The sequence below is a fragment of the Mustelus asterias genome, unplaced genomic scaffold (assembly GCF_964213995.1).
Source record: "Mustelus asterias unplaced genomic scaffold, sMusAst1.hap1.1 HAP1_SCAFFOLD_73, whole genome shotgun sequence".
NCBI lineage: Eukaryota > Metazoa > Chordata > Chondrichthyes > Carcharhiniformes > Triakidae > Mustelus > Mustelus asterias.
This window is the reverse complement of record NW_027590133.1, coordinates 1,018,993-1,034,291: the sequence shown is the minus strand read 5'-3', so window position 1 is coordinate 1,034,291 and position 15,299 is coordinate 1,018,993.

Here is a 15,299-nt window from a genome sequence, read left to right as displayed (position 1 = left end):
TCATTGACAGGGGCACTACTCAGTGACAGGGAATACTCGACATTGACAGTGGACAATCCTCATTGACAGGGGGCACTCTTAATTGACAGGGGGCACGCATTATTGACAGGGGTCACTCCTTGGTGACAGAGGCCTCTCCTCATTGACAGGGGGCACTCCACATTGACGAGGGGGGGCACTAATCATTGACAGGGGGACCTCCTCATTGACAGGGGGCGCTACTGATTGAAAGGGGCACGAGTAATTGACAAGTGGAACATCTAATTGACAGAGGCACTCCTAATTGACAGGGGGACTACAAATTGACAGGGGTACTCCAACTTGTCAGGGGGCACTCCAAATTGTCAGGGGGCACTCCTAATTGGCAGGGGTCACTCCTAATTGTCTGTGGGCGCTCCGAAATGACAGCGAGCACTCCTAACTGACAGCGGGGCTCCAAACTGACAAGGGACATTCCAAATTGAAAGGGGGTACTCCTCATTGACAGGGGACAGTCCTGATTGACAGGGGATACTCCTCATTGTCAGGGCAAGCACGCCTAATTGACAGTGGGCACTCCAAACTGACAGGGGTCACTCCTTGGTGACATGGGGGCACTCCTCATTGACCGGGGGTACTCCTCGGTGACAGGGGGCACTCCTCATTGACAGGGGGAACTCCTAATTGGCAGTTGTCACTCCACATTGACAGGGGGCACTCCGAATTGACAGAGGGCACTCTTCATTGGCAGGGGGGCACTCCTCATTGACAGGGGGCACTCCTCATTGAACTCCTAATTGGCAGGGGTCGTTCCTAATTGGTAGCGGGCACTCCTAATTGACAGGGGGCGCTGCTTGGTGACAGGGGCGCTCCTCATGGACAGGGGGCACTCCCCATTGACGTGGGGGGGCCCCTCATCATTGACAGGGGACACTGTTCATTGACATGGCGGGCACTCCTAATTGACAGGGGGACGCCAAATTGACAGGGGTCACTCCTTGGTGACATGGGGGCACTCCACATTGACCGGGGGTACTCCTCATTGCGAGGGGGCACTCCTCGTTGACAGCGGGCACCCCTCATTGACAGGCGGCACTCCTCATTGAAGGGGGAACAGCTAATTGGCAGGGGTAACTCCTTGTTGACATGGGGGCACTCCTCATTGACAGGGGACATTCCTCATTGACAGGGGGCACTCCTCATTGACAGGGCGAACTCTTATATGGCAAAGGTCACTCCTAATTGGCAGGGGGCACTCCTGATTGACAGTGTGCACTCCTTGGTGACAGGGTGCAATCCTTAGTGACGGAGGGGGCACTCTTAATTGACAGGGGGCACTACAAATTGACAGGGGTACTCCAAATTGTCAGGGGGTACACCAAATTGACTCGGGCACTCCTAATTAGCAGGGGTCACTCCAAATTTGCATGGTGCGCTCCTAAATGACATGGGGCACTCCTAACTGACAGGGGGAGCACCTTACTGACAACGGGCACTCCTAATTGAAAGGGGGTTTTCTCATTGACAGGGAGCACTCCTCATTGACAGGGCGGGCACTCGAAATTGAAAGGGGTCACTCCTTTGTGACATGGGGGCACTCCTCATTGACCGCGGGTAATCTTCTTTGCGAGGGGGCACTTCTCATTGGCAGGGGGCACTCCTCATTGACAGGGAGCACTCCTCATTGACAGGGGACACGCCTCATTGACAGGGCGGGCACTCGAAATTGACAGTGGTTACTCCTTTGTGACATGTGGGCACTCCTCATTGACAGGGGCTAATCCTCTTTGCGAGGGGGCACGCCTCATTGGTACGGGCACTCCTCATTGACAGAGGGAACTCCTAATTGGCAGGGGTCACTCGTAAATGGTAGGGGGCACTCCGAATTGACAGGGGGCACTCCTGACGGACACGGGGATCTCCTAATTGACAGGGGGCTCTCTAATTGACAGGGGGCACACTGAATTGACGGGGGCACTTCTAATTGACAGGGGGCACTCCTAATTGACAGGGGGCCCTGCGAATTGACACGGGGGCACTCTTCATTGACAGGGGCCTCTCCATTTGACAGGGGGCACTCCTCATTGACCGGGAGCTCTCCTAATTGACGGTGGGGCACTCTTAATTGATATTGGGCACTTCTCATTGACCGTGGGTACTCCTCATTGACTGTGGGGCACTCCTCATTGACGATTGGACACTCCTCATTGACGGTGGGACACTCCTCATTTACGGGGTGGCACTCTTCAATGACGTGGGGGGATCCTCATTGACGGGGGGGCGGGGGCACGTATCATTCACCGGGGGGCACTCCGCATTGACGGTGGGGCACTCCTCATTGACAGGGGGCACTCGTCATTGACAGGGGCACTACTCAGTGACAGGGGATACTCGACATTGACAGTGGACAATCCTCATTGACAGGGGGCACTCTTAATTGACAGGGGGGCACTCATAATTGACAGGGGTCACTCCTTGCTGACAGAGACCTCCCCGCATTGACAGGGGGCACTCCACATTGACGGGGGGGGCACTCATCATTGACAGGGGGACCTCCTCATTGACAGGGGGCATTACTGATTGAAAGGGGCACGCGTAATTGACAAGTGGAACGTCTAATTGACAGAGGCACTCCTAATTGACAGGGGGACTACAAATTGACAGGCGTTCTCCAACTTGTCAGGGGGCACTCCAAATTGTCAGGGGGCACTCCTAATTGGCAGGGGTCGCTCCTACTTGTCTGTGGGCGCTCCTAAATGATAGCGAGCACTCCTAACTGACAGCGGGGCTCCAAACTGACAAGGGGCACTCCACATTGAAAGGGGGTACTCCTCATTGACAGGGGACACTCCTGATTGACAGGGGATACTCCTCATTGTCAGGGCGCGCACGCCTAATTGACAGTGGGCACTCCAAACTGACAGGGGTCACTCCTTGGTGACATGGGGGCACTCCTCATTGACCGGGGGTACTCCTCAGTGACAGGGGGCACTCCGCATTGTCAGGGGGAACTCCTAATTGGCAGGTGTCACTCCACATTGACAGGGGGCACTCCGAATTGACAGGGGGCACTTCTCATTGACACGGGGGAATTCCTGAAAGCCAAGGGGAGCTCCTAATTGACAGGGGGCACTCCAAATTGACAGGGGGCAATCCTAATTGACAGGAGGCACTCCTGTTCCCAGGAGCAGGCTGAGGGTAAGAGATTTGGTTTTCTGACTTTAATTAATTCCTTATTTTTTCAGTTAATTTTGGGTTTAAAATCGGAGGTTTTTTTCAAAACCGGAAGTAGGGCCAGGAGGGGCCTGGGGAAGTTTTTGGAGGCTTTAAAAAGGGATTATCTTGGAGGTTCAGCTGAATTGTTCCCAGGAGCAGGCTGAGGGTAAGAGAGTTGGTTTTCTGACTTTAATTAATTGTTTATTTTTTCAGTTAATTTTGGGTTTAAAATCGGAGGTTTTTTTCAAAACCGGAAGTAGGGCCAGGAAAGGGCCTGGGGAAGTTTTTGGAGGCTTTAAAAAGGGCTTACCTTGGAGGTTCAGCTTCATTGTTCCCAGGAGGAGGCTGAGGGTAAGAGGGTTGGTTTTCTAACTTTAATTAATTATTTATTTTTTCTGTTAATTTTGGGTTTAAAATCGGAGGTTTTTATCAAAACCGGAAGTAGGGCCAGGGGCATGGGGAAGTTTTTGGAGGCTTTAAAAGCGCACCAAAGTATACAGCGGGCAGCAGAGTGAGTGGGAAGTTGAGTGAGCTGTCAGGGCTTTGGCTCACAGGGCTTGGACGAGCAGGGGTGAGTTTTTTTGTTTCCTTACATTCTTATTAACTTTTCATTGTCTTACTTGACATAAAGTGTCCAGTATGAGTGTGAAACTAGTGTGTTGTTCCCATTGTAGGATGTGGGAGCTCCTGGAGGCATCTGGCCTCCCAGATATCCACATCTGTGAGGGGTGTGTCGAGCTGCGGTTCCTGAGGGACCGTATTAGGGAGCTGGAACTGCAGCTCGAGGATCTTAGGCTGATGAGGGAGAATGAGGAGGTGATAGACAAGAGCTATCATCAGGTGTTCACACCAGGGCCACGGGAGGAGGCCAAGTGGGTGACGGCCAGGAAGGGTAAGGCTAGGGTGGTTGAGAGCACCCCAGTGGTTTTGCCCCTGCACAACAAGTACTCCTGCTTGAGTACTGCTGGGGGGGACAGCCCACCTGGGGGAAGCAGCAGTGGCCGTGTCTCCGCAGTGGAGTCCAGCCCTGTAACTAAGAGGGCTAAGGAAAAGAGGAGGAAGGCGGTATTAATCGGGGACTCGATGGTGAAGGGGACAGACCGGCGTTTCTGCGGAGATAGGCGGGATTCTCGCATGGTGGTCTGTCTCCCTGGGGCCGGGATCCAGGATGTCGCTAGTCGCGTCCCGGAAATCCTGAGGTGGGAGGGAGAGGAGCCTGAGGTAGTGGTACGTATTGGTACCGCTGATGTGGGTAGGAAGGGAGAAGGGGTCATGAAAAGGGAGTACAGGGAATTAGGGAGACAGCTGAGAAAGAGGAAAGCAAAGGTAGTAATCTCAGGATTACTGCCTGTGCCACGGGAAGGTGAGGGCAGGAATGGAGTGAGGTGGAAGATGAATGTGTGGCTGAGGGACTGGTGCAGGGGGCAGGGATTCAGGTTCCTGGACCATTGGGACCTCTTTAGGGGCAGGGGTGATCTGTATACAAAAAACGGGTGGAACTTGAATCACAGGGGGACCAATATCCTGGCCAGTAGGTTGGCTAAGGCTACTGGGGAGAATTTAAACTAGATAGGTTGGGGGGAGGGGAGCTAGAAGAGTTGACTAGGATCAAGGAACTAATTGATGGGGGGGGGGGAGGATGCAGGGGTAAGGGGAATTACAAAATTAATGGTAGAGGAGGGGGTGCAAGTGAATGAAGGCGGTAATTTAGAGAGGGGAGTAGAGGGAGAGGGTGTTCGCGACTCATCAAAGCGGGTCCAGAGAAAAGCTGGAATAAGGACACTTTGCCTGAATGCACGAAGCATTCGGAACAAGGTAAATGAGTTGATGGTGCAAATCAGCACAAGTGGGTACGATCTAGTGGCCATTACAGAAACGTGGCTGAAAGGTGACCAGGACTGGGAGATGAATATCCAGGGGCATCAGGCGTTTAGGAAGAATAGACAGGAAGGAAAAGGTGGTGGGGTCGCGCTATTAATAAGAGATAATATCAGGGTAGTACTGAGGGATGACATAGGCTCTGAGGAACAAAACGTGGAAACATTATGGGTAGAGATGAGGAATAGTAGAGGGAGAAAGACACTAGTAGGTGTGGTGGATAGGCCCCCAAATAATAATGTTGAGGTAGGGAGGGCTATAAACAAGCAGATAAGGGATGCGTGTAAAAACGGAACGGCAATAATCATGGGGGACTTCAACATGCACATTGACTGGCAGACTCAAGTCGGTAAGGGTGGAATGGAGGAAGTGTTCTTAGAATGCTGTCGGGGTAGTTTCCTTGAACAGCATGTTACGGAACCTCCGAGGGAACGAGCTATTTTGGATCTGGTAATGTGTAACGAGGTAGGTAGAATTAAGGATCTTATTGTGAAGGACCCTCTTGGGTCTAGTGACCACAATATGGTCGAATTTCTGATTCAGATGGAAGAGGAGAAAGTTTGGTCCCATAGCAGTGTCCTCTGTTTGAACAGAGGGAAATATGATAGGATGAGGGATGAATTGGCTAAGGTAGACTGGGAGAGTAGGCTGGCAGGTAGGATAGCTGGGGAACAGTGGAGGATTTTTAAGGAGATCCTTTTCAGTTCTCAGCCAAAATATATTCCAGCAAAAAACAAGCATTGTAAGAAAAGGGAGAACCAGCCGTGGATACTCAGTGACGGGGGTCACTCCACATTGACAGGGAGTACACGTTATAGACGGGGGGGGGCGCTCGTCATTGACAGGGGACAGTCCTCATTGAAAGGGGTCATTCGTCATTGACGGGGGGGACTGCTCAATGATGGGTGGGGACTCCTAAATTACAGCGGTCTCTCCTCATTGACTGTGGGGCACTCCTCATTTACAGGGTTACTCCTCATTGAAAGGGGGCTCTCATCATTGACAGGGGGCACTCCTCACTGACGGAGGCACTCCTCATTGACAGAGGGCACTCCGAGTTGACAGTGGGCACTCCTCAATGACAGGGGGCACTCCTCATTTACAGGGGGGTCACCCTATTGACAGGGGGGACTCCTCATTGACAGGGGGCACTCCTCATTGACGGGGGGACTCCTCATTGACAGCGGGCACTTCTCATTGACAGGGGGCACTCCTCATTGACGGGGGGGGGGGGGTGTGCATTCCTTATTGATCGGGGGCACATCTCATTGACAGGGGGCACTCCTCATTGAACACGGGGTACTCCTCATTGACAGGGGGCTCTCCTCATTGACAGGAGGCACTCCTCTTTGACGGGTGCACTCCTCATTGAAAGAGGGCTCTCCTAGTTGACAGCCGGTACTCCACATTGACAGGGTGCACTCCTCATTGACAGGGTGCACTCCTCATTGACAGCGGGCACTCCTCATTGAAAGCGGGCACTCCTCATTGACAGGGAGTACTCCTCATTGACAGTGGCAATGCTCATTGACAGGGGGCACTCCTCATTGACAGCGGGCACTTCTCATTGACAGGGGGCACTCCTCATTGACACGGTGTCGTCCTCATTGACAGGGGCCACTCCTCATTGACAGGGGGGTCTCGTCATTGACAGGGGGCACTCCTAATTGACAGGGGGTACTCATTAATGGCGTGGGCACTCTGCATTGATAGGGTGCACTCCTCATTGACAGGGGAAGGTCCACATTGACAGGGGGCACTCATAGTTGATGGCGGTCACTCCACATTGACAGGGGGCCCTCCGCATTGACAGAGGGCAATACCCATTGACACGGGCCACTCCTCATTGACAGAGGGCATTCCTCATTGACAGTGTGCACTCCTCATTGAAAGGGGGCACTCATCATTGACAGCGGGCACTCCTCATTGAAAGGGGGCACTCCTCATTGACACGGGGCACTCCTCGTTGAAAGGGGGCACTCCTCGTTGACATGGGCACTGCCCTTTGACAGGGGGAACTCCTCATTGACAGCGGGCACTTTTCATTGACTGAGGCCCTCCTCATTGACGGGGTGTATGCATTCCTTATTGACCGGGGGCACTTCTCATTGAAAGGGGGCACTCCTCATTGACAGGGAGTACGACTCATTGAAACCGGCCTCTCCTCATTGACAGCAGGCACTCCTCATTGACAGGGGACACTCCTCATTGACAGCAGGCCCTCCTCATTGACAGGGGACACTCCTCCTTGACAGGAAGCACACCTCATTAACAGGGGGCACTCCTCATTGACAGCAGGCACTCCTCATGGACAGGGCAAACTCATTGAAAAGGGGCACTTCTCATTGACAGAGGGTACTCTTCATAGAATGGGGGGCACTTCTCATTGACAGAGGGCACTACTCATTGAAGGGTGGGGGCACTCCTCATTGACGGGGGGCACTCCTCATTGACAGGGGGTACACTTTATAGACGGGGGGGCGCTCGTCATTGACAGGGGACAGTCCTCATTGACAGGGGTCATTCGTCATTGACGGGGGGGACTCCTCATTGACAGGGCGTACTCCTCATTGACAGGGGGTCACCTTATTGACAGGGGGCACTCCTCATTGACAGGGGGTACGACTCATTGACACCGGCCTCTCCTCATTGACAGCAGGCACTCCTCATTGACAGGGGACACTCCTCATTGACAGCAGGCCCTCCTCATTGACAGGGGACACTCCTCCTTGACAGGAAGCACACCTCATTAACAGGGGGCACTCCTCATTGACAGCAGGCACTCCTCATGGACAGGGCAAACTCATTGAAAAGGGGCACTTCTCATTGACAGAGGGTACTCTTCATTGACCGGGGGGGACTGCTCAATGATGGGGGGGGACTCCTAAATTACAGGGGTCACTCCTCATTGAATGTGGGGCACTCCTCATTTACAGGGTTACTCCTCATTGAAAGGGGGCTCTCATCATTGACAGGGGGCACTCCTCACTGACGGAGGCACTCCTCATTGACAGAGGGCACTCCTAGTTGACAGCGGGCACTCCTCATTGACAGGGGGCACTCCTCATTGACAGGGGGGTCATCCTATTGACAGGGGGCACTCCTCATTGACAGGGGGCACTCCTCATTGACGGGGGGAATCCTCATTGACAGCGGGCACTTCTCATTGACAGGGGGCACTCCTCATTGACGGGGGGGGGGGTGTGCATTCCTTATTGACCGGGGGCACATCTCATTGACAGGGGGCACTCCTCATTGACACGGGGTACTCCTCATTGACACGGGGTACTCCTCATTGACAGGGGCCACTCCTCATTGACAGGGGCGTCTCCTCATTGACAGAGGGCACTCCTCATTGACAGGGGGCTCTCCTCTTTGACGGGTGCACTCCTCATTGACAGAGGGCTCTCCGAGTTGACAGCGGGTACTCCACATTGACAGGGATAACTCCTCATTGAAAGTGGCAATGCTCATTGACAGGGGGCACTCCTCATTGACAGCGGGCACTTCTCATTGACAGGGGGCTCTCCTCATTGACAGGGTGCACTCCTCATTGACAGGGGTCACTCCTCATTGACAGGGGGGTCTCCTCATTGACAGGGGGCACTCCTCATTGACAGGGGGTACTCTTCATTGGCGTGGGCACTCTGCATTGATAGGGTGCACTCCTCATTGACAGGGGACAGTCCACATTGACAGGGGTCATTCGTCATTGACGGGGGGGACTGCTCAATGATGGGGGTGGACTCCTAAATTACAGCGGTCACGCCTCATTGACTGTGGGGCACTCCTCATTTACAGGGTTACTCCTCATTGAAAGGGGGCTCTCATCATTGACAGGGGGCACTCCTCACTGACGGAGGCACTCCTCATTGACAGAGGGCACTCCTAGTTGACAGCGGGCACTCCTCATTGACAGGGGGCACTCCTCATTGACAGGCGGTACTCCTCATTGACAGGGGGGGTCACCTTATTGACAGGGGGCACTCCTCATTGACAGGGGGCACTCCTCATTGACGGGGGGACTCCTCATTGGCAGCGGGCACTTCTCATTGACAGGGGGCTCTCCTCATTGACGGGGGGGGGGGTGCATTCCTTATTGAACGGGGGCACATCTCATTGACAGGGGGCACTCCTCATTGACACGGGGTACTCCTCATTGACAGGGGCCACTCCTAATTGACAGGGGGGTCTCCTCATTGACAGAGGACACTCCTCATTGACAGGGGGCTCTCCTCATTGACAGGAGGCACTCCTCTTTGACGGGAGCACTCCTCATTGACAGAGTGCTCTCCGAGTTGACAGCGGGTACTCCACATTGACAGGGGGCACTCCTCTTTGACAGGGGGCACGCCTCATTGACAGGGAGCACTCCTCATTGACAGGGGGCACTCCTCATTGACAGCGGGCACTCCTCATTGAAAGCGGGCACTCCTCATTGACAGGGGGCACTCCTCATTGACAGGGAGTACTCGTCATTGACAGTGGCAATGCTCATTGACAGGGGGCACTCCTCATTGACAGCGGGCACTTCTCATTGAGAGGGGGCAAACCTCATTGACAGGGTGTACTCCTCATTGACAGGGGCCACTCCTCATTGACAGGGGGGTCTCCTCATTTACAGGGTTACTCCTCATTGAAAGGGGGCTCTCATCATTGACAGGGGGCATTCCTCACTGACAGGGGGGTCTCCTCATTGACAGCGGGTACTCCACATTGACAGGGGGCACTCCTCATTGACAGGGTGCACTCCTCATTGACAGGGTGCACTCCTCATTGACAGGGGGCACTCCTCATTGACAGCGGGCACTCCTCATTGAAAGCGGGCACTCCTCATTGACAGGGATAACTCCTCATTGACAGTGGCAATGCTCATTGACAGGGGGCACTCCTCATTGACAGCGGGCACTTCTCATTGACAGGGGGCTCTCCTCATTGACAGGGTGTACTCCTCATTGACAGGGGCCACTCCTCATTGACAGGGGGGTCTCCTCATTGACAGGGGGCACTCCTCATTGACAGGGGGTACTCTTCATTGGCGTGGGCACTCTGCATTGATAGGGTGCACTCCTCATTGACAGGGGACAGTCCACATTGACAGGGGTCATTCGTCATTGACGGGGGGGACTGCTCAATGATGGGGGTGGACTCCTAAATTACAGCGGTCACGCCTCATTGACTGTGGGGCACTCCTCATTTACAGAGTTACTCCTCATTGAAAGGGGGCTCTCATCATTGACAGGGGGCACTCCTCACTGACGGAGGCACTCCTCATTGACAGAGGGCACTCCTAGTTGACAGCGGGCACTCCTCATTGACAGGGGGCTCTCCTCATTGACAGGCGGTACTCCTCATTGACAGGGGGGGTCACCTTATTGACAGGGGGCACTCCTCATTGACAGGGGGCACTCCTCATTGACGGGGGGACTCCTCATTGGCAGCGGGCACTTCTCATTGACAGGGGGCACTCCTCATTGACGGGGGGGGGGTGCATTCCTTATTGAACGGGGGCACATCTCATTGACAGGGGGCACTCCTCATTGACACGGGGTACTCCTCATTGACAGGGGCCACTCCTCATTGACAGGGGGGTCTCCTCATTGACAGAGGACACTCCTCATTGACAGGGGGCTCTCCTCATTGACAGGAGGCACTCCTCTTTGACGGGAGCACTCCTCATTGACAGAGTGCTCTCCTAGTTGACAGCGGGTACTCCACATTGACAGGGGGCACTCCTCTTTGACAGGGGGCACGCCTCATTGACAGGGGGCACTCCTCATTGACAGGGGGCACTCCTCATTGACAGCGGGCTCTTCTCATTGACAGGGGGCAAACCTCATTGACAGGGTGTACTCCTCATTGACAGGGGCCACTCCTCATTGACAGGGGGGTCTCCCCATTTACAGGGTTACTCCTCATTGAAAGGGGGCTCTCATCATTGACAGGGGGCACTCCTCACTGACGGAGGCACTCCTCATTGACAGAGGGCACTCCTAGTTGACAGCGGGCACTCCTCATTGACAGGGGGCACTCCTCATTGACAGGGGGTACTCCTCATTGACAGGGGGTTCTCCTTATTGACAGGGGGCACTCCTCATTGACAGTGTGTACTCCTCATTGGCGTGGGCACTCTGCATTGACAGGGTGCACACCTCATTAGCAGGGGGCACTCCTCATTGACAGCAGGCACTCCTCATGGACAGTGCAAACACATTGTAAAGGGCACTTCTCATTGACAGGGGGTACTCTTCATAGAAAGGATGGCACTTCTCATTGACAGAGGGCACTACTCATTGACGGGTGGGGGCACTCCTCATTGTCGGGGGGCACTCCACATTGACAGGGGGTACACTTTATAGACGGGGGGGCGCTCGTCATTGACAGGGGACAATCCTCATTGACAGGGGGCTCTCATCATTGACAGGGGGCACTCCTCACTGACGGAGGCACTCCTCATTGACAGAGGGCACTCCTAGTTGACAGCGGGCACTCCTCATTGACAGGGGCAATCCTCATTGACAGGGGGTACTCCTCATTGACAGGGGCCACTCCCCATTGACAGGGGGTACTCTTCATTGGCGTGGGCTCTCTGCATTGATAGGGTGCACTCCTCATTGAAAGGGGACAGTCCACATTGATAGGGGGCACTCATAGTTGATAGCGGTCACTCCACATTGACAGGGCGCCCTCCGCATTGACAGAGGGCAATACCCATTGACACGGGCCACTACTCATTGCCAGGGGGCACTCCTCATTGACAGTGGATACTCCTCATTGGCGTGGGCACTCTGCATTGACAGGGTGCACTCCTCATTGACAGGGGGCAGTCCACACTGACAGGGGGCACTCATAGTTGATAGCGGTCACTCCACATTGACAGGGGGCCCTCCGCATTGACAGAGGGCAATACCCATTGACCCGGGGCACTCCTCGTTGACATGGGGCACTCCTCATTGACAGGGGGCACTCCTCATTGACAGCGGGCACTCCTCATTGACAGGGGTTACTCCTCATTGACAAGGGCACAGCTCACTGACAGGGGGCATTCCTCATTGACAGCGGCCACTTCTCATTGACAGGGGGCACTCCTCATTGACGGGGGGGGGGGGTGCATTCCTTATTGACCGGGAATACTTCTCATTGACAGGGGGCACTCCTCATTGTCAGTGGGTACTCCTCATTGACAGGGGCCACTCCTCATTGACAGGGGGGGTCTCCTCATTGACAGGGGGCACTCCTCATTGACAGCGGGCACTCCTCATTGAAAGTGGGCACTCCACATTGACACGAGGCACTCCTCATTGAAAGGGGGCACTCCTCATTGACAGTGGCACTGTCCTTTGACAGGGGGAACTCCTCATTGACAGCGGGCACTTCTCATTGACAGAGGCACTCCTCATTGACGGGGTGTGTGCATTCCTTTTCGACCGGGGGCACTTCTCATTGAAAGGGGGCACTCCTCATTGACAGGGGGTACGACTCATTGACACAGGCCACTCCTCATTGACATCAGGCACTCCTCATTGACAGGGGACCCTCCTCATTGACAGGGGACACTCCTCCTTGACAGGAAGCACACCTCATTAACAGGGGGCACTCCTCATTGACAGCAGGCACTCCTCATGGACAGGGCAAACTCATTGAAAAGGGGCACTTCTCATTGACAGAGGGTACTCTTCATAGAATGGGGGGCACTTCTCATTGACAGAGGGCACTACTCATTGAATGGTGGGGGCACTCCTCATTGAAGGGGGGCACTCCTCATTGACAGGGAGTACACTTTATAGACGGGGGGCGCTCGTCATTGACAGGGGACAGTCCTCATTGACAGGGGTCATTCGTCATTGACGGGGGGGACTCCTCATTGACAGGGCGTACTCCTCATTGACAGGGGGTCACCTTATTGACAGGGGGCACTCCTCATTGACAGTGGGTACGACTCATTGACACCGGCCTCTCCTCATTGACAGCAGGCACTCCTCATTGACAGGGGACACTCCTCATTGACAGCAGGCCCTCCTCATTGACAGGGGACACTCCTCCTTGACAGGAAGCACACCTCATTAACAGGGGGCACTCCTCATTGACAGCAGGCACTCCTCATGGACAGGGCAAACTCATTGAAAAGGGGCACTTCTCATTGACAGAGGGTACTCTTCATAGAATGGGGGGCACTTCTCATTGACAGAGGGCACTACTCATTGAAGGGTGGGGGCACTCCTCATTGACGGGGGGCACTCCTCATTGACAGGGGGTACACTTTATAGACGGGGGGGCGCTCGTCATTGACAGGGGACAGTCCTCATTGACAGGGGTCATTCGTCATTGACGGGGGGGACTCCTCATTGACAGGGCGTACTCCTCATTGACAGGGGGTCACCTTATTGACAGGGGGCACTCCTCATTGACAGGGGGTACGACTCATTGACACCGGCCTCTCCTCATTGACAGCAGGCACTCCTCATTGACAGGGGACACTCCTCATTGACAGCAGGCCCTCCTCATTGACAGGGGACACTCCTCCTTGACAGGAAGCACACCTCATTAACAGGGGGCACTCCTCATTGACAGCAGGCACTCCTCATGGACAGGGCAAACTCATTGAAAAGGGGCACTTCTCATTGACAGAGGGTACTCTTCATAGAATGGGGGGCACTTCTCATTGACAGAGGGCACAACTCATTGAAGGGTGGGGGCACTCCTCATTGACGGGGGGCACTCCTCATTGACAGGGGGTACACTTTATAGACGGGGGGGCGCTCGTCATTGACAGGGGACAGTCCTCATTGACAGGGGTCATTCGTCATTGACCGGGGGGGACTGCTCAATGATGGGGGGGGACTCCTAAATTACAGGGGTCACTCCTCATTGAATGTGGGGCACTCCTCATTTACAGGGTTACTCCTCATTGAAAGGGGGCTCTCATCATTGACAGGGGGCACTCCTCACTGACGGAGGCACTCCTCATTGACAGAGGGCACTCCTAGTTGACAGCGGGCACTCCTCATTGACAGGGGGCACTCCTCATTGACAGGGGGGTCACCCTATTGACAGGGGCACTCCTCATTGACAGGGGGCACTCCTCATTGACGGGGGGACTCCTCATTGACAGCGGGCACTTCTCATTGACATGGGGCACTCCTCATTGACGGGGGGGGGGGGGTGTGCATTCCTTATTGACCGGGGGCACATCTCATTGACAGGGGGCACTCCTCATTGACACGGGGTACTCCTCATTGACACGGGGTACTCCTCATTGACAGGAGCCACTCCTCATTGACAGGGGGGTCTCCTCATTGACAGAGGGCACTCCTCATTGACAGGGGGCTCTCCTCTTTGACGAGTGCACTCCTCATTGACAGAGGGCTCTCCGAGTTGACAGCGGGTACTCCACATTGACAGGGGGCACTCCTCATTGACAGGGTGCACTCCTCATTGACAGGGTGCACTCCTCATTGACAGGGGGCACTCCTCATTGACAGCGGGCACTCCTCATTGAAAGTGGGCACTCCACATTGACACGAGGCACTCCTCATTGAAAGGGGGCACTCCTCATTGACAGTGGCACTGTCCTTTGACAGGGGGAACTCCTCATTGACAGCGGGCACTTCTCATTGACAGAGGCACTCCTCATTGACGGGGTGTGTGCATTCCTTTTTGACCGGGGGTACTTCTCATTGAAAGGGGGCACTCCTCATTGACAGGGGGTACGACTCATTGACACAGGCCACTCCTCATTGACAGGGGTTACTCCTCATTGACAGGGGACACTCCTCATTGACAGCAGGCCCTCCTCATTGACAGGGGACACTCCTCCTTGACAGGAAGCACACCTCATTAACAGGGGGCACTCCTCATTGACAGCAGGCACTCCGCATGGACAGGGCAAACTCATTGAAAAGGGGCACTTCTCATTGACAGAGGGTACTCTTCATAGAATGGGGGGCACTTCTCATTGACAGAGGGCACTACTCATTGAATGGTGGGGGGACTCCTCATTGACGGGGGGCACTCCTCATTGACAGGGAGTACACTTTATAGACGGGGGGGCGCTCGTCATTGACAGGGGACAGTCCTCATTGACAGGGGTCATTCGTCATTGACGGGGGGGACTCCTCATTGACAGGGCGTACTACTCATTGACAGGGGGTCACCTTATTGACAGGGGGCACTCCTCATTGACAGGGGGTACGACTCATTGACACCGGCCTCTCCTCATTGACAGC